The sequence below is a fragment of the Phalangium opilio genome, unplaced genomic scaffold, assembly GCF_054372755.1.
Source record: "Phalangium opilio isolate 3A_F unplaced genomic scaffold, DU_Popi_V2 ptg000013l_1, whole genome shotgun sequence".
NCBI classification, from domain to species: Eukaryota; Metazoa; Arthropoda; class Arachnida; order Opiliones; family Phalangiidae; genus Phalangium; species Phalangium opilio.
The window spans coordinates 2,256,123-2,274,000 of NW_028324148.1; the positions used below are offsets into that span (position 1 = coordinate 2,256,123).

The 17,878-nt window shown below is 43.9% G+C and overlaps 61 non-coding genes across 61 annotated transcripts; all 61 read right to left on the reverse strand.

Moving 5' to 3' along the window:
• Positions 1-91: 91 nt before the first annotated feature.
• On the reverse strand, positions 92-164 carry TRNAV-AAC (transfer RNA valine (anticodon AAC)). The gene has a single exon. It is a non-coding gene; the product is annotated as a tRNA-Val (tRNA).
• A 203-nt stretch (positions 165-367) lies between these two features.
• TRNAF-AAA (transfer RNA phenylalanine (anticodon AAA)) lies at positions 368-440 on the reverse strand. The gene has a single exon. It is a non-coding gene; the product is annotated as a tRNA-Phe (tRNA).
• A 1,023-nt stretch (positions 441-1,463) lies between these two features.
• TRNAV-AAC (transfer RNA valine (anticodon AAC)) lies at positions 1,464-1,536 on the reverse strand. Its single transcript has one exon. It is a non-coding gene; the product is annotated as a tRNA-Val (tRNA).
• Positions 1,537-1,599: 63 nt separating this feature from the next.
• Positions 1,600-1,672, reverse strand: TRNAV-UAC (transfer RNA valine (anticodon UAC)). Its single transcript has one exon. It is a non-coding gene; the product is annotated as a tRNA-Val (tRNA).
• Positions 1,673-2,149: 477 nt separating this feature from the next.
• Positions 2,150-2,222, reverse strand: TRNAV-CAC (transfer RNA valine (anticodon CAC)). The gene has a single exon. It is a non-coding gene; the product is annotated as a tRNA-Val (tRNA).
• Positions 2,223-2,285: 63 nt separating this feature from the next.
• On the reverse strand, positions 2,286-2,358 carry TRNAV-AAC (transfer RNA valine (anticodon AAC)). Its single transcript has one exon. It is a non-coding gene; the product is annotated as a tRNA-Val (tRNA).
• Positions 2,359-2,422: 64 nt separating this feature from the next.
• TRNAV-UAC (transfer RNA valine (anticodon UAC)) lies at positions 2,423-2,495 on the reverse strand. The gene has a single exon. It is a non-coding gene; the product is annotated as a tRNA-Val (tRNA).
• A 201-nt stretch (positions 2,496-2,696) lies between these two features.
• TRNAV-AAC (transfer RNA valine (anticodon AAC)) lies at positions 2,697-2,769 on the reverse strand. The gene has a single exon. It is a non-coding gene; the product is annotated as a tRNA-Val (tRNA).
• A 203-nt stretch (positions 2,770-2,972) lies between these two features.
• TRNAV-AAC (transfer RNA valine (anticodon AAC)) lies at positions 2,973-3,045 on the reverse strand. The gene has a single exon. It is a non-coding gene; the product is annotated as a tRNA-Val (tRNA).
• Positions 3,046-3,244: 199 nt separating this feature from the next.
• Positions 3,245-3,317, reverse strand: TRNAI-AAU (transfer RNA isoleucine (anticodon AAU)). The gene has a single exon. It is a non-coding gene; the product is annotated as a tRNA-Ile (tRNA).
• Positions 3,318-4,067: 750 nt separating this feature from the next.
• Positions 4,068-4,140, reverse strand: TRNAV-AAC (transfer RNA valine (anticodon AAC)). The gene has a single exon. It is a non-coding gene; the product is annotated as a tRNA-Val (tRNA).
• Positions 4,141-4,204: 64 nt separating this feature from the next.
• Positions 4,205-4,277, reverse strand: TRNAV-UAC (transfer RNA valine (anticodon UAC)). The gene has a single exon. It is a non-coding gene; the product is annotated as a tRNA-Val (tRNA).
• A 477-nt stretch (positions 4,278-4,754) lies between these two features.
• TRNAV-CAC (transfer RNA valine (anticodon CAC)) lies at positions 4,755-4,827 on the reverse strand. Its single transcript has one exon. It is a non-coding gene; the product is annotated as a tRNA-Val (tRNA).
• Positions 4,828-4,890: 63 nt separating this feature from the next.
• Positions 4,891-4,963, reverse strand: TRNAV-AAC (transfer RNA valine (anticodon AAC)). The gene has a single exon. It is a non-coding gene; the product is annotated as a tRNA-Val (tRNA).
• A 199-nt stretch (positions 4,964-5,162) lies between these two features.
• Positions 5,163-5,235, reverse strand: TRNAI-AAU (transfer RNA isoleucine (anticodon AAU)). Its single transcript has one exon. It is a non-coding gene; the product is annotated as a tRNA-Ile (tRNA).
• Positions 5,236-5,299: 64 nt separating this feature from the next.
• Positions 5,300-5,372, reverse strand: TRNAV-AAC (transfer RNA valine (anticodon AAC)). The gene has a single exon. It is a non-coding gene; the product is annotated as a tRNA-Val (tRNA).
• Positions 5,373-5,435: 63 nt separating this feature from the next.
• Positions 5,436-5,508, reverse strand: TRNAI-AAU (transfer RNA isoleucine (anticodon AAU)). Its single transcript has one exon. It is a non-coding gene; the product is annotated as a tRNA-Ile (tRNA).
• Positions 5,509-5,846: 338 nt separating this feature from the next.
• On the reverse strand, positions 5,847-5,919 carry TRNAV-AAC (transfer RNA valine (anticodon AAC)). The gene has a single exon. It is a non-coding gene; the product is annotated as a tRNA-Val (tRNA).
• A 63-nt stretch (positions 5,920-5,982) lies between these two features.
• TRNAI-AAU (transfer RNA isoleucine (anticodon AAU)) lies at positions 5,983-6,055 on the reverse strand. Its single transcript has one exon. It is a non-coding gene; the product is annotated as a tRNA-Ile (tRNA).
• Positions 6,056-6,119: 64 nt separating this feature from the next.
• On the reverse strand, positions 6,120-6,192 carry TRNAV-AAC (transfer RNA valine (anticodon AAC)). Its single transcript has one exon. It is a non-coding gene; the product is annotated as a tRNA-Val (tRNA).
• Positions 6,193-6,392: 200 nt separating this feature from the next.
• Positions 6,393-6,465, reverse strand: TRNAV-AAC (transfer RNA valine (anticodon AAC)). The gene has a single exon. It is a non-coding gene; the product is annotated as a tRNA-Val (tRNA).
• A 63-nt stretch (positions 6,466-6,528) lies between these two features.
• Positions 6,529-6,601, reverse strand: TRNAI-AAU (transfer RNA isoleucine (anticodon AAU)). Its single transcript has one exon. It is a non-coding gene; the product is annotated as a tRNA-Ile (tRNA).
• Positions 6,602-6,665: 64 nt separating this feature from the next.
• TRNAV-AAC (transfer RNA valine (anticodon AAC)) lies at positions 6,666-6,738 on the reverse strand. The gene has a single exon. It is a non-coding gene; the product is annotated as a tRNA-Val (tRNA).
• A 614-nt stretch (positions 6,739-7,352) lies between these two features.
• TRNAV-CAC (transfer RNA valine (anticodon CAC)) lies at positions 7,353-7,425 on the reverse strand. The gene has a single exon. It is a non-coding gene; the product is annotated as a tRNA-Val (tRNA).
• Positions 7,426-7,488: 63 nt separating this feature from the next.
• TRNAV-AAC (transfer RNA valine (anticodon AAC)) lies at positions 7,489-7,561 on the reverse strand. The gene has a single exon. It is a non-coding gene; the product is annotated as a tRNA-Val (tRNA).
• A 199-nt stretch (positions 7,562-7,760) lies between these two features.
• Positions 7,761-7,833, reverse strand: TRNAV-AAC (transfer RNA valine (anticodon AAC)). The gene has a single exon. It is a non-coding gene; the product is annotated as a tRNA-Val (tRNA).
• A 199-nt stretch (positions 7,834-8,032) lies between these two features.
• Positions 8,033-8,105, reverse strand: TRNAI-AAU (transfer RNA isoleucine (anticodon AAU)). Its single transcript has one exon. It is a non-coding gene; the product is annotated as a tRNA-Ile (tRNA).
• A 64-nt stretch (positions 8,106-8,169) lies between these two features.
• On the reverse strand, positions 8,170-8,242 carry TRNAV-AAC (transfer RNA valine (anticodon AAC)). Its single transcript has one exon. It is a non-coding gene; the product is annotated as a tRNA-Val (tRNA).
• A 200-nt stretch (positions 8,243-8,442) lies between these two features.
• Positions 8,443-8,515, reverse strand: TRNAV-AAC (transfer RNA valine (anticodon AAC)). Its single transcript has one exon. It is a non-coding gene; the product is annotated as a tRNA-Val (tRNA).
• A 63-nt stretch (positions 8,516-8,578) lies between these two features.
• TRNAI-AAU (transfer RNA isoleucine (anticodon AAU)) lies at positions 8,579-8,651 on the reverse strand. The gene has a single exon. It is a non-coding gene; the product is annotated as a tRNA-Ile (tRNA).
• A 64-nt stretch (positions 8,652-8,715) lies between these two features.
• TRNAV-AAC (transfer RNA valine (anticodon AAC)) lies at positions 8,716-8,788 on the reverse strand. The gene has a single exon. It is a non-coding gene; the product is annotated as a tRNA-Val (tRNA).
• Positions 8,789-9,402: 614 nt separating this feature from the next.
• On the reverse strand, positions 9,403-9,475 carry TRNAV-CAC (transfer RNA valine (anticodon CAC)). Its single transcript has one exon. It is a non-coding gene; the product is annotated as a tRNA-Val (tRNA).
• Positions 9,476-9,538: 63 nt separating this feature from the next.
• On the reverse strand, positions 9,539-9,611 carry TRNAV-AAC (transfer RNA valine (anticodon AAC)). Its single transcript has one exon. It is a non-coding gene; the product is annotated as a tRNA-Val (tRNA).
• A 199-nt stretch (positions 9,612-9,810) lies between these two features.
• TRNAV-AAC (transfer RNA valine (anticodon AAC)) lies at positions 9,811-9,883 on the reverse strand. Its single transcript has one exon. It is a non-coding gene; the product is annotated as a tRNA-Val (tRNA).
• A 199-nt stretch (positions 9,884-10,082) lies between these two features.
• Positions 10,083-10,155, reverse strand: TRNAI-AAU (transfer RNA isoleucine (anticodon AAU)). Its single transcript has one exon. It is a non-coding gene; the product is annotated as a tRNA-Ile (tRNA).
• A 64-nt stretch (positions 10,156-10,219) lies between these two features.
• Positions 10,220-10,292, reverse strand: TRNAV-AAC (transfer RNA valine (anticodon AAC)). Its single transcript has one exon. It is a non-coding gene; the product is annotated as a tRNA-Val (tRNA).
• A 63-nt stretch (positions 10,293-10,355) lies between these two features.
• Positions 10,356-10,428, reverse strand: TRNAI-AAU (transfer RNA isoleucine (anticodon AAU)). The gene has a single exon. It is a non-coding gene; the product is annotated as a tRNA-Ile (tRNA).
• Positions 10,429-10,766: 338 nt separating this feature from the next.
• TRNAV-AAC (transfer RNA valine (anticodon AAC)) lies at positions 10,767-10,839 on the reverse strand. Its single transcript has one exon. It is a non-coding gene; the product is annotated as a tRNA-Val (tRNA).
• Positions 10,840-10,902: 63 nt separating this feature from the next.
• Positions 10,903-10,975, reverse strand: TRNAI-AAU (transfer RNA isoleucine (anticodon AAU)). The gene has a single exon. It is a non-coding gene; the product is annotated as a tRNA-Ile (tRNA).
• A 64-nt stretch (positions 10,976-11,039) lies between these two features.
• TRNAV-AAC (transfer RNA valine (anticodon AAC)) lies at positions 11,040-11,112 on the reverse strand. The gene has a single exon. It is a non-coding gene; the product is annotated as a tRNA-Val (tRNA).
• Positions 11,113-11,312: 200 nt separating this feature from the next.
• Positions 11,313-11,385, reverse strand: TRNAV-AAC (transfer RNA valine (anticodon AAC)). The gene has a single exon. It is a non-coding gene; the product is annotated as a tRNA-Val (tRNA).
• A 63-nt stretch (positions 11,386-11,448) lies between these two features.
• On the reverse strand, positions 11,449-11,521 carry TRNAI-AAU (transfer RNA isoleucine (anticodon AAU)). The gene has a single exon. It is a non-coding gene; the product is annotated as a tRNA-Ile (tRNA).
• A 63-nt stretch (positions 11,522-11,584) lies between these two features.
• TRNAV-AAC (transfer RNA valine (anticodon AAC)) lies at positions 11,585-11,657 on the reverse strand. Its single transcript has one exon. It is a non-coding gene; the product is annotated as a tRNA-Val (tRNA).
• Positions 11,658-11,857: 200 nt separating this feature from the next.
• TRNAD-AUC (transfer RNA aspartic acid (anticodon AUC)) lies at positions 11,858-11,930 on the reverse strand. The gene has a single exon. It is a non-coding gene; the product is annotated as a tRNA-Asp (tRNA).
• A 341-nt stretch (positions 11,931-12,271) lies between these two features.
• Positions 12,272-12,344, reverse strand: TRNAV-CAC (transfer RNA valine (anticodon CAC)). Its single transcript has one exon. It is a non-coding gene; the product is annotated as a tRNA-Val (tRNA).
• Positions 12,345-12,407: 63 nt separating this feature from the next.
• Positions 12,408-12,480, reverse strand: TRNAV-AAC (transfer RNA valine (anticodon AAC)). The gene has a single exon. It is a non-coding gene; the product is annotated as a tRNA-Val (tRNA).
• A 199-nt stretch (positions 12,481-12,679) lies between these two features.
• TRNAI-AAU (transfer RNA isoleucine (anticodon AAU)) lies at positions 12,680-12,752 on the reverse strand. The gene has a single exon. It is a non-coding gene; the product is annotated as a tRNA-Ile (tRNA).
• Positions 12,753-12,816: 64 nt separating this feature from the next.
• On the reverse strand, positions 12,817-12,889 carry TRNAV-AAC (transfer RNA valine (anticodon AAC)). Its single transcript has one exon. It is a non-coding gene; the product is annotated as a tRNA-Val (tRNA).
• Positions 12,890-13,499: 610 nt separating this feature from the next.
• Positions 13,500-13,572, reverse strand: TRNAI-AAU (transfer RNA isoleucine (anticodon AAU)). Its single transcript has one exon. It is a non-coding gene; the product is annotated as a tRNA-Ile (tRNA).
• Positions 13,573-14,312: 740 nt separating this feature from the next.
• TRNAV-AAC (transfer RNA valine (anticodon AAC)) lies at positions 14,313-14,385 on the reverse strand. The gene has a single exon. It is a non-coding gene; the product is annotated as a tRNA-Val (tRNA).
• Positions 14,386-14,448: 63 nt separating this feature from the next.
• On the reverse strand, positions 14,449-14,521 carry TRNAV-AAC (transfer RNA valine (anticodon AAC)). The gene has a single exon. It is a non-coding gene; the product is annotated as a tRNA-Val (tRNA).
• A 63-nt stretch (positions 14,522-14,584) lies between these two features.
• On the reverse strand, positions 14,585-14,657 carry TRNAI-AAU (transfer RNA isoleucine (anticodon AAU)). The gene has a single exon. It is a non-coding gene; the product is annotated as a tRNA-Ile (tRNA).
• Positions 14,658-15,407: 750 nt separating this feature from the next.
• TRNAI-AAU (transfer RNA isoleucine (anticodon AAU)) lies at positions 15,408-15,480 on the reverse strand. Its single transcript has one exon. It is a non-coding gene; the product is annotated as a tRNA-Ile (tRNA).
• Positions 15,481-15,956: 476 nt separating this feature from the next.
• TRNAV-UAC (transfer RNA valine (anticodon UAC)) lies at positions 15,957-16,029 on the reverse strand. Its single transcript has one exon. It is a non-coding gene; the product is annotated as a tRNA-Val (tRNA).
• Positions 16,030-16,094: 65 nt separating this feature from the next.
• On the reverse strand, positions 16,095-16,167 carry TRNAV-AAC (transfer RNA valine (anticodon AAC)). The gene has a single exon. It is a non-coding gene; the product is annotated as a tRNA-Val (tRNA).
• Positions 16,168-16,230: 63 nt separating this feature from the next.
• TRNAV-AAC (transfer RNA valine (anticodon AAC)) lies at positions 16,231-16,303 on the reverse strand. The gene has a single exon. It is a non-coding gene; the product is annotated as a tRNA-Val (tRNA).
• Positions 16,304-16,366: 63 nt separating this feature from the next.
• Positions 16,367-16,439, reverse strand: TRNAD-AUC (transfer RNA aspartic acid (anticodon AUC)). The gene has a single exon. It is a non-coding gene; the product is annotated as a tRNA-Asp (tRNA).
• Positions 16,440-16,778: 339 nt separating this feature from the next.
• On the reverse strand, positions 16,779-16,851 carry TRNAV-AAC (transfer RNA valine (anticodon AAC)). Its single transcript has one exon. It is a non-coding gene; the product is annotated as a tRNA-Val (tRNA).
• A 477-nt stretch (positions 16,852-17,328) lies between these two features.
• Positions 17,329-17,401, reverse strand: TRNAV-CAC (transfer RNA valine (anticodon CAC)). Its single transcript has one exon. It is a non-coding gene; the product is annotated as a tRNA-Val (tRNA).
• A 63-nt stretch (positions 17,402-17,464) lies between these two features.
• TRNAV-AAC (transfer RNA valine (anticodon AAC)) lies at positions 17,465-17,537 on the reverse strand. Its single transcript has one exon. It is a non-coding gene; the product is annotated as a tRNA-Val (tRNA).
• A 200-nt stretch (positions 17,538-17,737) lies between these two features.
• TRNAV-AAC (transfer RNA valine (anticodon AAC)) lies at positions 17,738-17,810 on the reverse strand. The gene has a single exon. It is a non-coding gene; the product is annotated as a tRNA-Val (tRNA).
• Positions 17,811-17,878: the final 68 nt, after the last annotated feature.

Sequence of the window (17,878 nt, forward strand, 5' to 3'; positions counted from 1 at the left end):
CGTGATAACCACTACACCATAGATGCGTAGTAATACTGAGTTTTCCAAGAGATCTAGCTTATATTTATGCACAATCACGATGGACAAAATATGTATCTACCAGGGCTCGAACCTGTGACCTTCCGCGTGTTAGGCGGACGTGATAACCACTACACCATAGATACGTAGAAATACTGAGTTTTCCGAGAGATCTATTTTATTTTTATGCCTAATCACGATAGTCAAAACATGTATCTTATGGGCCTCGAACCTGGGACCTTCCGCGTGTCAGCCGGACGTGATAACCACTATCGCATACATACGAAGAAATACTGAGTTTCCCGAGAGATCTAGCTTATTTTTATGCCCAATCACGATGGACAAATTATGTATCTACCAGGGCTCGAACCTGGGACCTTCCGCGTTTTAGGCGGACGTGATAACCACTACACCATAGATACGTAGTAATACTGAGTTTTCCAAGAGACCTAGCTTTTTTTATGCCCAATGACGATGGACAAAATATGTATCTACCAGGGCTCGAACCTGGCACCTTCCACGTGTTAGGCGGACGTGATAACCACTACACCATATATACGTAGTAATACTGAGTTTTCCAAGAGATCTAGCTTTTTTTATGCCCAATGACGATGGACAAAATATGTATCTACCAGGGCTCGAACCTGGCACCTTCCACGTGTTAGGCGGACGTGATAACCACTACACCATATATACGTAGTAATACTGAGTTTTCCAAGAGATCTAGCTTATTTTTATGCCCAATCAAGATGGTCAAAACATGTATCTTTTGGGCGTCGAACCTTGGACCTTCCGCGTGTTAGCCGGACGTGATAACCACTATCGCATAGATACGAAGTGATACTGAGTTTTCCAAGAGACCTAGCTTTTTTATGTCCTATCACGATGGTCAAAATATGTATCTAGCAGGGCTCGAACATGGGACCTTCCGCGTGTAAAGCGGACGTGATAACCACTACACCACAGATACGTAGTAATACTGAGTTTTCCGAGAGATCTAGCTTATTTTTATGCCCAATCAAGATGGTCAAAACATGTATCTTTTGGGCGTCGAACCTTGGACCTTCCGCGTGTTAGCCGGACGTGATAACCACTATCGCATAGATACGAAGTGATACTGAGTTTTCCAAGAGACCTAGCTTTTTTATGTCCTATCACGATGGTCAAAATATGTATCTAGCAGGGCTCGAACCTGGGACCTTCTGCGTGTAAAGCGGACGTGATAACGACTACACCATAGATACGTACAAATACTGACTTTTCCGAGAGATCTAGCTAATTTTTATGCCCAATCACGATGGACAAAACATGTATCTACCAGGGCTCGAACCTGGTACCTTCCGTGTGTAAAGCGGACGTGATAACCACTGCACCATAGATACGTAGTTATGTTGAAATTTCCAAGAGATCTAGCTTTTTTATGCCCAATCACGATGGACAAAATATGTATCTTCCAGGGCTCGAACCTGGGACCTTCCGCGTGTTAGGCGGACGTGATAACCACTACACCATAGATACGAAGTGATACTGAGTTTTCCAAGAGACCTAGCTTTTTTATGTCCTATCACGATGGTCAAAATATGTATCTAGCAGGGCTCGAACCTGGGACCTTCCGCGTGTAAAGCGGACGTGATAACCACTACACCATAGATACGTAGCTACGTTGAAATTTCCAAGAGACCTAGCTTTTTTATGCCTAATCACGATGGACAAAATATGTATCTACCTGGGCTCGAACCTGGGAGATTCCGCGTGTTAGGCGGACGTGATAACCACTACACCAAAGATACGTAGTAATACTGAGTTTTCCGAGAGATCTAGCTTATATTTATGCCCAATCACGATGGACAAAACATGTATCTATCAGGGCTCGAACCTGGGACATTCCGCGGGTAAAGCGGACGTGATAACCACTACACTATATATACGTAGTAGAACTGAGTTTTCCAAGAGATCTATTTTATTTTTATGCCTAATCACGATAGTCAAAACATGTATCTTATGGGCCTCGAACCTGGGACCTTCCGCGTGTTAGCCAGACGTGATAACCACTATCGCATAGATACGAAGAAATACTGAGTTTTCCGAGAGATCTAGCTTATTTTTATGCCCAATCACGATGGAAAAAACATGTATCTACCAGGGCTCGAACCTGGGACCTACCGTGTGTGAAGCGGACGTGATAACCACTACACCATAGATACGTAGTTGTGTTGAAATTTCCAAGAGACCTAGCTTTTTTATGCCCAATCACGATGGACAAATTATGTATCTACCAGGGCTCGAACCTGGGACCTTCCGCGTGTTAGGCGGACGTGATAACCACTACACCATAGATACGAAGTGATACTGAGTTTTCCAAGAGACCTAGCTTTTTTTATGTCCTATCACGATGGTCAAAATATGCATCTAGCAGGGCTCGAACCTGGGACCTTCCGCGTGTAAAGCGGACGTGATAACCACTACACCATAGATACGTAGTTACGTTGAAATTTCCAAGAGACCTAGCTTTTTTATGCCTAATCACGATGGACAAAATATGTATCTACCTGGGCTCGAACCTGGGAGATTCCGCGTGTTAGGCGGACGTGATAACCACTACACCATAGATACGTAGTAATACTGAGTTTTCCGAGAGATCTAGCTTATATTTATGCCCAATCACGATGGACAAAACATGTATCTACCAGGGCTCGAACCTGTGACCTTCCGCGTGTTAGGCGGACGTGATAACCACTACACCATAGATACGTAGAAATACTGAGTTTTCCGAGAGATCTATTTTATTTTTATGCCTAATCACGATAGTCAAAACATGTATCTTATGGGCCTCGAACCTGGGACCTTCCGCGTGTCAGCCGGACGTGATAACCACTATCGCATACATACGAAGAAATACTGAGTTTTCCGAGAGATCTAGCTTATTTTTATGCCCAATCACGATGGACAAATTATGTATCTACCAGGGCTCGAACCTGGGACCTTCCGCGTGTTAGGCGGACGTGATAACCACTACACCATAGATACGTAGTACTACTGAGTTTTCCAAGAGACCTAGCTTTTTTATGCCCAATCACGATGGACAAAATATGTATCTACCAGGGCTCGAACCCGGGAGATTCCGCGTGTTAGGCGGACGTGATAACCACTACACCATAGATACGTAGTTATGTTGAAATTTCCAAGAGACCTAGCTTTTTTATGCCCAATCACGATGGACAAAACATGTATCTACCAGGACTCGAACTTAGGACCTTCCGCGTATTAAGCGGACGTGATAACCACTACACCATAGATACGTAGTAATGCTGAGTTTTCCAAGAGACCTAGCTTTTTTTATGCCCAATCACGATGGACAAAATATGTATCTACCAGGGCTCGAACCTGGCACCCTCCACGTGTTAGGCGGACGTGATAACCACTACACCATATATACGTAGTAATACTGAGTTTTCCGAGAGATCTAGCTAATTTTTATTCCCAATCACGATGGACAAAACATGTATCTACCAGGGCTCGAACATGGGACCTTCCGCGTGTAAAGCGGACGTGATAACCACTACACCACAGATACGTAGTAATACTGAGTTTTCCGAGAGATCTAGCTTATTTTTATGCCCAATCACGATGGTCAAAACATGTATCTTTTGGGCGTCGAACCTTGGACCTTCCGCGTGTTAGCCGGACGTGATAACCACTATCGCATAGATACGAAGTGATACTGAGTTTTCCAAGAGACCTAGCTTTTTTATGTCCTATCACGATGGTCAAAATATGTATCTAGCAGGGCTCGAACCTGGGACCTTCTGCGTGTAAAGCGGACGTGATAACGACTACACCATAGATACGTACAAATACTGACTTTTCCGAGAGATCTAGCTAATTTTTATGCCCAATCACGATGGACAAAACATGTATCTACCAGGGCTCGAACCTGGGACCTTCCGTGTGTAAAGCGGACGTGATAACCACTGCACCATAGATACGTAGTTATGTTGAAATTTCCAAGAGACCTAGCTTTTTTATGCCCAATCACGATGGACAAAATATGTATCTTCCAGGGCTCGAACCTGGGACCTTCCGCGTGTTAGGCGGACGTGATAACCACTACACCATAGATACGAAGTGATACTGAGTTTTCCAAGAGACCTAGCTTTTTTTATGTCCTATCACGATGGTCAAAATATGTATCTAGCAGGGCTCGAACCTGGGACCTTCCGCGTGTAAAGCGGACGTGATAACCACTACACCATAGATACGTAGTTACGTTGAAATTTCCAAGAGACCTAGCTTTTTTATGCCCAATCACGATGGACAAAATATGTATCTACCTGGGCTCGAACCTGGGAGATTCCGCGTGTTAGGCGGACGTGATAACCACTACACCATAGATACGTAGTAATACTGAGTTTTCCGAGAGATCTAGCTTATATTTATGCCCAATCACGATGGACAAAACATGTATCTATCAGGGCTCGAACCTGGGACATTCCGCGGGTAAAGCGGACGTGATAACCACTACACTATATATACGTAGTAGAACTGAGTTTTCCAAGAGATCTATTTTATTTTTATGCCTAATCACGATAGTCAAAACATGTATCTTATGGGCCTCGAACCTGGGACCTTCCGCGTGTTAGCCAGACGTGATAACCACTATCGCATAGATACGAAGAAATACTGAGTTTTCCGAGAGATCTAGCTTATTTTTATGCCCAATCACGATGGAAAAAACATGTATCTACCAGGGCTCGAACCTGGGACCTACCGCGTGTGAAGCGGACGTGATAACCACTACACCATAGATACGTAGTTATGTTGAAATTTCCAAGAGACCTAGCTTTTTTATGCCCAATCACGATGGACAAATTATGTATCTACCAGGGCTCGAACCTGGGACCTTCCGCGTGTTAGGCGGACGTGATAACCACTACACCATAGATACGTAGTAATACTGAGTTTTCCAAGAGACCTAGCTTTTTTATGCCCAATCACGATGGACAAAATATGTATCTACCAGCGCTCGAACCTGGGAGATTCCGCGTGTTAGGCGGACGTGATAACCACTACACCATAGATTCGTAGTTATGTTGAAATTTCCAAGAGACCTAGCTTTTTTATGCCCAATCACGATGGACAAAACATGTCTCTACCAGGACTCGAACTTGGGACCTTCCGCGTATTAAGCGGACGTGATAACCACTACACCATAGATACGTAGTAATGCTGAGTTTTCCAAGAGACCTAGCTTTTTTTATGCCCAATCACGATGGACAAAATATGTATCTACCAGGGCTCGAACCTGGGAGATTCCGCGTGTTAGGCGGACGTGATAACCACTACACCATAGATACGTAGTTATGTTGAAATTTCCAAGAGACCTAGCTTTTTTATGCCCAATCACGATGGACAAAACATGTATCTACCAGGACTCGAACTTGGGACCTTCCGCGTATTAAGCGGACGTGATAACCACTACACCATAGATACGTAGTAATGCTGAGTTTTCCAAGAGACCTAGCTTTTTTTATGCCCAATCACGATGGACAAAATATGTATCTACCAGGGCTCGAACCTGGCACCTTCCACGTGTTAGGCGGACGTGATAACCACTACACCATATATACGTAGTAATACTGAGTTTTCCAAGAGATCTAGCTAATTTTTATGCCCAATCACGATGGACAAAACATGTATCTACCAGGGCTCGAACATGGGACATTCCGCGTGTAAAGCGGACGTGATGACCACTACACCATAGATACGTAGTAATACTGAGTTTTCCAAGAGACCTAGCTTTTTTATGCCCAATCACGATGGACAAAATATGTATCTACCAGGGCTCGAACCTGGGAGATTCCGCGTGTTAGGCGGACGTGATAACCACTACACCATAGATACGTAGTTATGTTGAAATTTCCAAGAGACCTAGCTTTTTTATGCCCAATCACGATGGACAAAACATGTATCTACCAGGACTCGAACTTGGGACCTTCCGCGTATTAAGCGGACGTGATAACCACTACACCATAGATACGTAGTAATGCTGAGTTTTCCAAGAGACCTAGCTTTTTTTATGCACAATCACGATGGACAAAATATGTATCTACCAGGGCTCGAACCTGGGAGATTCCGCGTGTTAGGCGGACGTGATAACCACTACACCATAGATACGTAGTTATGTTGAAATTTCCAAGAGACCTAGCTTTTTTATGCCCAATCACGATGGACAAAACATGTATCTAAAAGGACTCGAACTTGGGACCTTCCGCGTATTAAGCGGACGTGATAACCACTACACCATAGATACGTAGTAATGCTGAGTTTTCCAAGAGACCTAGCTTTTTTTATGCCCAATCACGATGGACAAAATATGTATCTACCAGGGCTCGAACCTGGGAGATTCCGCGTGTTAGGCGGACGTGATAACCACTACACCATAGATACGTAGTTATGTTGAAATTTCCAAGAGACCTAGCTTTTTTATGCCCAATCACGATGGACAAAACATGTATCTACCAGGACTCGAACTTGGGACCTTCCGCGTATTAAGCGGACGTGATAACCACTACACCATAGATACGTAGTAATGCTGAGTTTTCCAAGAGACCTAGCTTTTTTTATGCCCAATCACGATGGACAAAATATGTATCTACCAGGGCTCGAACCTGGGAGATTCCGCGTGTTAGGCGGACGTGATAACCACTACACCATAGATACGTAGTTATGTTGAAATTTCCAAGAGACCTAGCTTTTTTATGCCCAATCACGATGGACAAAACATGTATCTAAAAGGACTCGAACTTGGGACCTTCCGCGTATTAAGCGGACGTGATAACCACTACACCATAGATACGTAGTAATGCTGAGTTTTCCAAGAGACCTAGCTTTTTTTATGCCCAATCACGATGGACAAAATATGTATCTACCATGGCTCGAACCTGGCACCTTCCACGTGTTAGGCGGACGTGATAACCACTACACCATATATACGTAGTAATACTGAGTTTTCCGAGAGATATAGCTAATTTTTATGCCCAATCACGATGGACAAAACATGTATCTACCAGGGCTCGAACATGGGACATTCCGCGTGTAAAGCGGACGTGATAACCACTACACTATATATACGTAGTAGAACTGAGTTTTCCAAGAGATCTATTTTATTTTTATGCCTTATCACGATAGTCAAAACATGTATCTTATGGGCCTCGAACCTGGGACCTTCCGCGTGTTAGCCAGACGTGATAACCACTATCGCATAGATACGCAGAAATACTGAGTTTTCCGAGAGATCTAGCTTATTTTTATGCCCAATCACGATGGAAAAAACATGTATCTACCAGGGCTCGAACCTGGGACCTACCGCGTGTGAAGCGGACGTGATAACCACTACACCATAGATACGTAGTTATGTTGAAATTTCCAAGAGACCTAGCTTTTTTATGCCCAATCACGATGGACAAATTATGTATCTACCAGGGCTCGAACCTGGGACCTTCCGCGTGTTAGGCGGACGTGATAACCACTACACCATAGATACGTAGTAATACTGAGTTTTCCAAGAGACCTAGCTTTTTTATGCCCAATCACGATGGACAAAATATGTATCTACCAGCGCTCGAACCTGGGAGATTCCGCGTGTTAGGCGGACGTGATAACCACTACACCATAGATTCGTAGTTATGTTGAAATTTCCAAGAGACCTAGCTTTTTTATGCCCAATCACGATGGACAAATTATGTATCTACCAGGGCTCGAACCTGGGACCTTCCGCGTGTTAGGCGGACGTGATAACCACTACACCATAGATACGTAGTAATACTGAGTTTTCCAAGAGACCTAGCTTTTTTATGCCCAATCACGATGGACAAAATATGTATCTACCAGCGCTCGAACCTGGGAGATTCCGCGTGTTAGGCGGACGTGATAACCACTACACCATAGATTCGTAGTTATGTTGAAATTTCCAAGAGACCTAGCTTTTTTATGCCCAATCACGATGGACAAAACATGTATCTACCAGGACTCGAACTTGGGACCTTCCGCGTATTAAGCGGACGTGATAACCACTACACCATAGATACGTAGTAATGCTGAGTTTTCCAAGAGACCTAGCTTTTTTTATGCACAATCACGATGGACAAAATATGTATCTACCAGGGCTCGAACCTGGGAGATTCCGCGTGTTAGGCGGACGTGATAACCACTACACCATAGATACGTAGTTATGTTGAAATTTCCAAGAGACCTAGCTTTTTTATGCCCAATCACGATGGACAAAACATGTATCTAAAAGGACTCGAACTTGGGACCTTCCGCGTATTAAGCGGACGTGATAACCACTACACCATAGATACGTAGTAATGCTGAGTTTTCCAAGAGACCTAGCTTTTTTTATGCCCAATCACGATGGACAAAATATGTATCTACCAGGGCTCGAACCTGGGAGATTCCGCGTGTTAGGCGGACGTGATAACCACTACACCATAGATACGTAGTTATGTTGAAATTTCCAAGAGACCTAGCTTTTTTATGCCCAATCACGATGGACAAAACATGTATCTACCAGGACTCGAACTTGGGACCTTCCGCGTATTAAGCGGACGTGATAACCACTACACCATAGATACGTAGTAATGCTGAGTTTTCCAAGAGACCTAGCTTTTTTTATGCCCAATCACGATGGACAAAATATGTATCTACCAGGGCTCGAACCTGGGAGATTCCGCGTGTTAGGCGGACGTGATAACCACTACACCATAGATACGTAGTTATGTTGAAATTTCCAAGAGACCTAGCTTTTTTATGCCCAATCACGATGGACAAAACATGTATCTAAAAGGACTCGAACTTGGGACCTTCCGCGTATTAAGCGGACGTGATAACCACTACACCATAGATACGTAGTAATGCTGAGTTTTCCAAGAGACCTAGCTTTTTTTATGCCCAATCACGATGGACAAAATATGTATCTACCATGGCTCGAACCTGGCACCTTCCACGTGTTAGGCGGACGTGATAACCACTACACCATATATACGTAGTAATACTGAGTTTTCCGAGAGATATAGCTAATTTTTATGCCCAATCACGATGGACAAAACATGTATCTACCAGGGCTCGAACATGGGACATTCCGCGTGTAAAGCGGACGTGATAACCACTACACTATATATACGTAGTAGAACTGAGTTTTCCAAGAGATCTATTTTATTTTTATGCCTTATCACGATAGTCAAAACATGTATCTTATGGGCCTCGAACCTGGGACCTTCCGCGTGTTAGCCAGACGTGATAACCACTATCGCATAGATACGCAGAAATACTGAGTTTTCCGAGAGATCTAGCTTATTTTTATGCCCAATCACGATGGAAAAAACATGTATCTACCAGGGCTCGAACCTGGGACCTACCGCGTGTGAAGCGGACGTGATAACCACTACACCATAGATACGTAGTTATGTTGAAATTTCCAAGAGACCTAGCTTTTTTATGCCCAATCACGATGGACAAATTATGTATCTACCAGGGCTCGAACCTGGGACCTTCCGCGTGTTAGGCGGACGTGATAACCACTACACCATAGATACGTAGTAATACTGAGTTTTCCAAGAGACCTAGCTTTTTTATGCCCAATCACGATGGACAAAATATGTATCTACCAGCGCTCGAACCTGGGAGATTCCGCGTGTTAGGCGGACGTGATAACCACTACACCATAGATTCGTAGTTATGTTGAAATTTCCAAGAGACCTAGCTTTTTTATGCCCAATCACGATGGACAAATTATGTATCTACCAGGGCACGAACCTGGGACCTTCCGCGTGTTAGGCGGACGTGATAACCACTACACCATAGATACGTAGTAATACTGAGTTTTCCAAGAGACCTAGCTTTTTTATGCCCAATCACGATGGACAAAATATGTATCTACCAGCGCTCGAACCTGGGAGATTCCGCGTGTTAGGCGGACGTGATAACCACTACACCATAGATTCGTAGTTATGTTGAAATTTCCAAGAGACCTAGCTTTTTTATGCCCAATCACGATGGACAAAACATGTCTCTACCAGGACTCGAACTTGGGACCTTCCGCGTATTAAGCGGACGTGATAACCACTACACCATAGATACGTAGTAATGCTGAGTTTTCCAAGAGACCTAGCTTTTTTTATGCCCAATCACGATGGACAAAATATGTATCTACCAGGGCTCGAACCTGGGAGATTCCGCGTGTTAGGCGGACGTGATAACCACTACACCATAGATACGTAGTTATGTTGAAATTTCCAAGAGACCTAGCTTTTTTATGCCCAATCACGATGGACAAAACATGTATCTACCAGGACTCGAACTTGGGACCTTCCGCGTATTAAGCGGACGTGATAACCACTACACCATAGATACGTAGTAATGCTGAGTTTTCCAAGAGACCTAGCTTTTTTTATGCCCAATCACGATGGACAAAATATGTATCTACCAGGGCTCGAACCTGGCACCTTCCACGTGTTAGGCGGACGTGATAACCACTACACCATATATACGTAGTAATACTGAGTTTTCCAAGAGATCTAGCTAATTTTTATGCCCAATCACGATGGACAAAACATGTATCTACCAGGGCTCGAACATGGGACATTCCGCGTGTAAAGCGGACGTGATGACCACTACACCATAGATACGTAGTAATACTGAGTTTTCCAAGAGACCTAGCTTTTTTATGCCCAATCACGATGGACAAAATATGTATCTACCAGGGCTCGAACCTGGGAGATTCCGCGTGTTAGGCGGACGTGATAACCACTACACCATAGATACGTAGTTATGTTGAAATTTCCAAGAGACCTAGCTTTTTTATGCCCAATCACGATGGACAAAACATGTATCTACCAGGACTCGAACTTGGGACCTTCCGCGTATTAAGCGGACGTGATAACCACTACACCATAGATACGTAGTAATGCTGAGTTTTCCAAGAGACCTAGCTTTTTTTATGCCCAATCACGATGGACAAAATATGTATCTACCAGGGCTCGAACCTGGGAGATTCCGCGTGTTAGGCGGACGTGATAACCACTACACCATAGATACGTAGTTATGTTGAAATTTCCAAGAGACCTAGCTTTTTTATGCCCAATCACGATGGACAAAACATGTATCTAAAAGGACTCGAACTTGGGACCTTCCGCGTATTAAGCGGACGTGATAACCACTACACCATAGATACGTAGTAATGCTGAGTTTTCCAAGAGACCTAGCTTTTTTTATGCCCAATCACGATGGACAAAATATGTATCTACCAGGGCTCGAACCTGGGAGATTCCGCGTGTTAGGCGGACGTGATAACCACTACACCATAGATACGTAGTTATGTTGAAATTTCCAAGAGACCTAGCTTTTTTATGCCCAATCACGATGGACAAAACATGTATCTACCAGGACTCGAACTTGGGACCTTCCGCGTATTAAGCGGAAGTGATAACCACTACACCATAGATACGTAGTAATGCTGAGTTTTCCAAGAGACCTAGCTTTTTTATGCCCAATCACGATGGACAAAATATGTATCTACCAGGGCTCGAACCTGGGAGATTCCGCGTGTTAGGCGGACGTGATAACCACTACACCATAGATACGTAGTTATGTTGAAATTTCCAAGAGACCTAGCTTTTTTATGCCCAATCACGATGGACAAAACATGTATCTAAAAGGACTCGAACTTGGGACCTTCCGCGTATTAAGCGGACGTGATAACCACTACACCATAGATACGTAGTAATGCTGAGTTTTCCAAGAGACCTAGCTTTTTTTATGCCCAATCACGATGGACAAAATATGTATCTACCAGGGCTCGAACCTGGCACCTTCCACGTGATAGGCGGACGTGATAACCACTACACCATATATACGTAGTAATACTGAGTTTTCCGAGAGATATAGCTAATTTTTATGCCCAATCACGATGGACAAAACATGTATCTACCAGGGCTCGAACATGGGACATTCCGCGTGTAAAGCGGACGTGATAACCACTACACTATATATACGTAGTAGAACTGAGTTTTCCAAGAGATCTATTTTATTTTTATGCCTAATCACGATAGTCAAAACATGTATCTTATGGGCCTCGAACCTGGGACCTTCCGCGTGTTAGCCAGACGTGATAACCACTATCGCATAGATACGCAGAAATACTGAGTTTTCCGAGAGATCTAGCTTATTTTTATGCCCAATCACGATGGAAAAAACATGTATCTACCAGGGCTCGAACCTGGGACCTACCGCGTGTGAAGCGGACGTGATAACCACTACACCATAGATACGTAGTTATGTTGAAATTTCCAAGATACCTAGCTTTTTTATGCCCAATCACGATGGACAAATTATGTATCTACCAGGGCTCGAACCTGGGACCTTCCGCGTGTTAGGCGGACGTGATAACCACTACACCATAGATACGTAGTAATACTGAGTTTTCCAAGAGACCTAGCTTTTTTATGCCCAATCACGATGGACAAAATATGTATCTACCAGGGCTCGAACCTGGGAGATTCCGCGTGTTAGGCGGACGTGATAACCACTACACCATAGATTCGTAGTTATGTTGAAATTTCCAAGAGACCTAGCTTTTTTATGCCCAATCACGATGGACAAAACATGTATCTACCAGGACTCAAACTTGGGACCTTCCGCGTATTAAGCGGACGTGATAACCACTACACCATAGATACGTAGTAATGCTGAGTTTTCCAAGAGACCTAGCTTTTTTTATGCCCAATCACGATGGACAAAATATGTATCTACCAGGGCTCGAACCTGGGAGATTCCGCGTGTTAGGCGGACGTGATAACCACTACACCATAGATACGTAGTTATGTTGAAATTTCCAAGAGACCTAGCTTTTTTATGCCCAATCACGACGGACAAAACATGTATCTAAAAGGACTCGAACTTGGGACCTTCCGCGTATTAAGCGGACGTGATAACCACTACACCATAGATACGTAGTAATGCTGAGTTTTCCAATAGACCTAGCTTTTTTTATGCCCAATCACGATGGACAAAATATGTATCTACCAGGGCTCGAACCTGGCACCTTCCACGTGTTAGGCGGACGTGATAACCACTACACCATATATACGTAGTAATACTGAGTTTTCCGAGAGATCTAGCTAATTTTTATGCCCAATCACGATGGACAAAACATGTATCTACCAGGGCTCGAACATGGGACATTCCGCGTGTAAAGCGGACGTGATGACCACTACACCATAGATACGTAGTAATACTGAGTTTTCCAAGAGACCTAGCTTTTTTATGCCCAATCACGATGGACAAAATATGTATCTATCAGGGCTCGAACCTGGGAGATTCCGCGTGTTAGGCGGACGTGATAACCACTACACCATAGATACGTAGTTATGTTGAAATTTCCAAGAGACCTAGCTTTTTTATGCCCAATCACGATGGACAAAACATGTATCTACCAGGATTCGAACTTGGGACCTTCCGCGTATTAAGCGGACGTGATAACCACTACACCATAGATACGTAGTAATGCTGAGTTTTCCAAGAGACCTAGCTTTTTTTATGCCCAATCACGATGGACAAAATATGTATCTACCAGGGCTCGAACCTGGCACCTTCCACGTGTTAGGCGGACGTGATAACCACTACACCCTATATACGTAGTAATACTGAGTTTTCCGAGAGATATAGCTAATTTTAATGCCCAATCACGATGGACAAAACATGTATCTACCAGGGCTCGAACATGCGACATTCCGCGTGTAAAGCGGACGTGATAACCACTACACCACAGATACGTAGTAATACTGAGTTTTCGGAGAGATCTAGCTTATTTTTATGCCCAATCACGATGGTCAAAACATGTATCTTTTGGGCGTCGAACCTTGGACCTTCCGCGTGTTAGCCGGACGTTATAACCACTATCGCATAGATACGAAGTGATACTGAGTTTTCCAAGAGACCTAGCTCTATCACGATGGTCTAAATATGTATCTAGCAGGGCTCGAACCTGGGACCTTCTGCGTGTAAAGCGGACGTGATAACCACTACACCATAGATACGTAGAAATACTGAGTTTTCCGAGAGATCTAGCTTATTTTTATGCCCAATCACGATGGACAAAACATGTATCTACCTGGGCTCGAACCTGGGACCTTCCGTGTGTAAAGCGGACGTGATAACCACTACACCATAGATACGTAGTTATGTTGAAATTTCCAAGAAACCTAGCTTTTTTATGCCCAATCACGATGGACAAAATATGTATCTTCCAGGGCTCGAACCTGGGACCTTCCGCGTGTTAGGCGGACGTGATAACCACTACACCATAGATACGAAGTGATACTGAGTTTTCCAAGAGACCTAGCTTTTTTATGCCCAATCACGATGGACAAAATATGTATCTACCAGGGCTCGAACCTGGGAGATTCCGCGTGTTAGGCGGACGTGATAACCACTACACCATAGATACGTAGTCATGTTGAAATTTCCAAGAGACCTAGCTTTTTTATGCCCAATCACGATGGACAAAACATGTATCTACCAGGACTCGAACTTGGGACCTTCCGCGTATTAAGCGGACGTGATAACCACTACACCATAGATACGTAGTAATGCTGAGTTTTCCAAGAGACCTAGCTTTTTTTATGCCCAATCACGATGGACAAAATATGTACCTACCAGGGCTCGAACCTGGCACCTTCCACGTGTTAGGCGGACGTGATAACCACTACACCATATATACGTAGTAATACTGAGTTTTCCGAGAGATATAGCTAATTTTTATGCCCAATCACGATGGACGAAACATGTATCTACCAGGGCTCGAACATGGGACATTCCGCGTGTAAAGCGGACGTGATAACCACTACACCACAGATACGTAGTAATACTGAGTTTTCGGAGAGATCTAGCTTATTTTTATGCCCAATCACGATGGTCAAAACATGTATCTTTTGGGCGTCGAACCTTGGACCTTCCGCGTGTTAGCCGGACGTGATAACCACTATCGCATAGATACGAAGTGATACTGAGTTTTCCAAGAGACCTAGCTTTTTTATGTCCTATCACGATGGTCTAAATATGTATCTAGCAGGGCTCGAACCTGGGACCTTCTGCGTGTAAAGCGGACGTGATAACCACTACACCATAGATACGTAGAAATACTGAGTTTTCCGAGAGATATAGCTTATTTTTATGCCCAATCACGATGGACAAAACATGTATCTACCAGGGCTCGAACCTGGGACCTTCCGCGTGTAAAGCGGAATTGATAACCACTACACCATAGATACGTAGTTTTGTTGAAATTTCCAAGAGACCTAGCTTTTTTATGCCCAATCACGATGGACAAAATATGTATCTTCCAGGGCTCGAACCTGGGACCTTCCGCGTATTAAGCGGACGTGATAACCACTACACCATAGATACGTAGTAATGCTGAGTTTTCCAAGAGACCTAGCTTTTTTTATGCCCAATCACGATGGACAAAATATGTATCTACCAGGGCTCGAACCTGGCACCTTCCACGTGTTAGGCGGACGTGATAACCACTACACCATATATACGTAGTAATACCGAGTTTTCCGAGAGATCTAGCTAATTTTTATGCCCAATCACGATGGACAAAACATGTATCTACCAGGGCTCGAACATGGGACCTTCCGCGTGTAAAGCGGACGTGATAACCACTACACCACAGATACGTAGTAATACTGAGTTTTCCGAGAGATCTAGCTTATTTTTATGCCCAATCACGATGGTCAAAACATGTATCTTTTGGGCGTCGAACCTTGGAACTTCCGCGTGTTAGCCGGACGTGATAACCACTATCGCATAGATACGAAGTGATACTGAGTTTTCCAAGAGACCTAGCTTTTTTATGTCCTATCACGATGGTCAAAATATGTATCTAGCAGGGCTCGAACCTGGGACCTTCCGCGTGTAAAGCGGACGTGATAACCACTACACTATAGATGCGTAGTAATACTGAGTTTTCCAAGAGATCTAGCTTATATTTATGCCCAATCACGATGGACAAAATATGTATCTACCAGGGCTCGAACCTGGGACCTTCCGCGTGTTAGGCGGACGTGATAACCACTACACCATAGATACGTAGTGATACTGAGTTTTCCAAGAGACCTAGCTTTTTTATGCCCAATCACGATGGACAAAATATGTATCTACCAGGGCTCGAACCTGGCACCTTCCGCGTGTTAGGCGGACGTGATAACCACTACACCATAGATACGTAGTGATACTGAGTTTTCCAAGAGACCTAGCTTTTTTATGCCCAATCACGATAGACAAAATATGTATCTACCAGGGCTCGAACCTGGGAGATTCCGCGTGATAGGCGGACGTGATAACCACTACACCATAGATACGTAGCAATACTGAGTTTTCCGAGAGATCTAGCTCATATTTATGCCCAATCACGATGGACAAAACATGTATCTACCAGGGCTCGAACCTGGGACATTCGGCGTGTAAAGCGGACGTGATAACCACTACACTATATATACGTAGTAGAACAGAGTTTTCCAAGAGACCTATTTTATTTTATGCCTAATCACGATGGTCAAAACATGTATCTTATGGGCCTCGAACCTGGGACCTTCCGCGTGTTAGCCAGACGTGATAACCACTATCGCATAGAAACGAAGTGATACTGAGTTTTCCAAGAGACCTAGCTTTTTTTATGTCCTATCACGATGGTCAAAATATGTATCTAGCAGGGCTCGAACCTGGGACCTTCCGCGTGTTAAGCGGACGTGATAACCACTACACCATAGATACGTAGTTATGTTGAAATTTCCAAGAGACCTAGCTTTTTTATGCCCAATCACGATGGACAAAATATGTATCTACCAGGGCTCGAACCAGGGAGATTCCGCGTGTTAGGCGGACGTGATAACCACTACACCATAGATACGAAGTCATACTGAGTTTTCCGAGAGATCTAGCTTATATTTATGCCCAATCACGATGGACAAAACATGTATCTATCAGGGCTCGAACCTGGGACATTCCGCGTGTAAAGCGGACGTGATAACCACTACACTATATATACGTAGTAGAACTGAGTTTTCCAAGAGATCTATTTTATTTTTATGCCTAATCACGATAGTCAAAACATGTATCTTATGGGCCTCGAACCTGGGACCTTCCGCGTGTCAGCCAGACGTGATAACCACTATCGCATAGATACGAAGAAATACTGAGTTTTCCGAGAGATCTAGCTTATTTTTATGCCCAATCACGATGGAAAAAACATGTATCTACCAGGGCTCGAACCTGGGACCTACCGCGTGTGAAGCGGACGTGATAACCACTACACCATAGATACGTAGTTATGTTGAAATTTCCAAGAGACCTAGCTTTTTTATGCCCAATCACGATGGACAAATTATGTATCTACCAGGGCTCGAACCTGGGACCTTCCGCGTGTTAGGCGGACGTGATAACCACTACACCATAGATACGTAGTAATACTGAGTTTTCCAAGAGACCTAGCTTTTTTTATGCCCAATCACGATGGACAAAATATGTATCTACCAGGGCTCGAACCTGGCACCTTCCTTGTGTTAGGCGGACGTGATAACCACTACACCTAAGATACGTAGTGATACTGAGTTTTCCAAGAGACCTAGCTTTTTTATGCCCAATCACGATAGACAAAATATGTATCTACCAGGGCTCGAACCTGGGAGATTCCGCGTGTTAGGCGGACGTGATAACCACTACACCATAGATACGTAGTAATACTGAGTTTTCCGAGAGATCCTGCTTATATTTATGCCCAATCACGATGGACAAAATATGT